Source organism: Cebus imitator, unplaced genomic scaffold, assembly GCF_001604975.1.
Source record: "Cebus imitator isolate Cc_AM_T3 unplaced genomic scaffold, Cebus_imitator-1.0 Scaffold21, whole genome shotgun sequence".
In the NCBI taxonomy this organism is placed as follows: Eukaryota; Metazoa; Chordata; class Mammalia; order Primates; family Cebidae; genus Cebus; species Cebus imitator.
The window spans coordinates 4,689,005-4,691,254 of record NW_016107336.1 but is presented as its reverse complement, the minus strand read 5'-3'; the positions used below and the strand labels follow the sequence as shown (position 1 = coordinate 4,691,254).

At 43.1% G+C, this 2,250-nt stretch overlaps 1 protein-coding gene across 11 annotated transcripts in view; it reads left to right on the top strand.

The window, feature by feature from the left end:
• Nucleotides 1-2,250, top strand: part of KIF13A (kinesin family member 13A) — a 225,297-nt gene that overhangs the window by 187,993 nt on the left and 35,054 nt on the right. The gene's annotated exons all lie outside the window — the stretch shown is intronic.

Sequence of the window (2,250 nt, the reverse complement as noted above, 5' to 3'; positions counted from 1 at the left end):
GGGGTTTCACCATGTTGACCAGGATGGTCTCGATCTCTTGACCTCGTGATCCACCCGCCTCGGCCTCCCAAAGTGCTGGGATTACAGGCTTGAGCCACCGTGCCCGGCGGCTTTACTTTTTTTTGTTGTTAAAATGTGTCCTTATGATCATTTTTGTTCATTAAATCTTCATTTCCTAAACATTATAGTCTCATTTTTAAAAAGATGAAAATCTCTAAGAATTGATGATATTATCAGTCAGAGCTACTCAGTACTCCGTGAAAAGAATTTCTAAAATTAGGAACTTGGCCAGGCATAGTCACTCATGCCTGTAATCCCAGCACTTTGAGAGGCTGACGTGGGGAGGATCACTTGAGTCCAGGAGTTCGAGACCAGCCTGACCAACATGGCGAAACCCTGTCTCTACTAAAAATACAAAAAATTAGCCAGGTGTGGTGGCACATGACTGTTGTCTCAGCTATTCAGGAAGCTGAGGCATGAGAATCATTTGAACCTGGAGACAGAGGCTGCAAGTGAGCCAAGATCACACCACTGCACTCCAGCCTGAGTGACAAAGGAAGGCTCTATCTCAAAAAAAAAAAAAAAAAAAAATTAGGAACTTGTCCCCCAGTAGCCTAAAAATATGAATGTGCTTCATTGAGTCCCCAATTTACTACCAGATATGAGTTAGGAACTGGGGAGAATCACTGTTAAATCTGCCTCCCTCACCCCCATATGTGATTGCAAGCACTCTCCCTCTCGTGCCGAAGAGAAAACATTCTCCTCTGTGGAGGCTGAGTCTAAGCCCAGCCAAACTTGAGGATGTTTTCTCTTCTATCTCAGTTTCCTTTTGGCTTCATTGCTTTCAGGCAAAGACTTTTCTGGAAGCCAAAAGTCAGTGCACAGACTATTCAACTTCAAGGCAGTAATAGCTTTGTCAGATGCTGCCTTCCCTCTAGCTCAGAACATCTGTCCACACTTCATTCAGAGTATGAATGTAGGTTCGAGGACAGGGATGCTGTGGTTTGGTAGGATTCTCCACCAGACTTTTACTTGTGTGTGGTGCAGCCCGTGGAGCCGGAAATGGGGTTGTAGGTATTCTCATACCAGCTCAGTCCTTCACTTAGCCATCAGCTTCTTCGTGGGTGCACGGTCGAAGGAGAACACTAGACTTGGAGTGAGGAGACCTGGGTTCTTAAGTCTAGTTCAGCATTACTAAATGGTTATCTTGGCTGGATGATTTAAACTTTGTGTTCCCTTTTCTCCAAAATGATGAGGTAGACTTAATAATCCTCTGCGGTCTCTTTCCACAATAAAATTTTGTGGCTTAATAAATCTCTGATGTTCAATAAAAACATTGTGGGTTCCAAACGGTGACCTGCAGTATGTGGATCATCAACTAACTAAATGTTCTCCCTTGAGGAACATTCCAAGGGTCAATTTTTTTATTTTTGAGACAGAGTCTCACTGTGTCGCTGAGGTTGGAGTGCAATGTCTTGATCTCACCTTACTATAACCTCCGCCCCTTGGGTTCAAGTGATTCTCCTGCCTCACCCTCCTGAGTATCTGGGATTACAGGCACCTGGCTAATTTTTGTATTTTTAGTAGAGATGGGGTTTCACCATCTTGGCCAGGCTTGTCTTGAACTCCTGACCTCGTGCTCTACCCGCCTCAGCCTCCCAAAGTGCTGGGATTACAGGTGTAAGCCACCGTACCTGGTGCTTTTTGTTTTGTTTTGTTTCGTTTTGTTTTTTTGTTTTTTTTTTTAAGACAGAGTCTCACTCTGTCACTCAGGCTAGAGTGCAGTGGCACAATCTCAGCTCACTGCATTTTTTCCATCTCCCTGGTTCAAGCGATTTTCCTGCCTCAGCCTCCCAAGTAGTTGGTATTACAGCCATGCACCACCACACCCAGCTAATTTTTGTATTTTTCTTAGAGACAGGATTTCACCAGTTTGGCCAGACTGGTCTCCAACTCCTTACCTCAAATGATCCACCCACCTGGACCTCCCAAAGTGCTGGGATTACAGGTGTGAGTCACCATTTAAAAAAAAAAAAAGGAAAGAAAAAAAGCTCTACCTCTGAGTTAAAACTGATTTTTGTCAAATTGTAAACTTTAAAATATTAACCTCTCCCCAATGCTATATGCTCTTGAAATTTGAACTGTAGCTATTTTAAAGGCTTTTTTTTCTTTGCTGCCATGTTGCAGGTGATGTCTGTTAAGTGTTTTTGTTGTTGAGACTGCTTTAGAATTATTCTGATTACAAAAAAA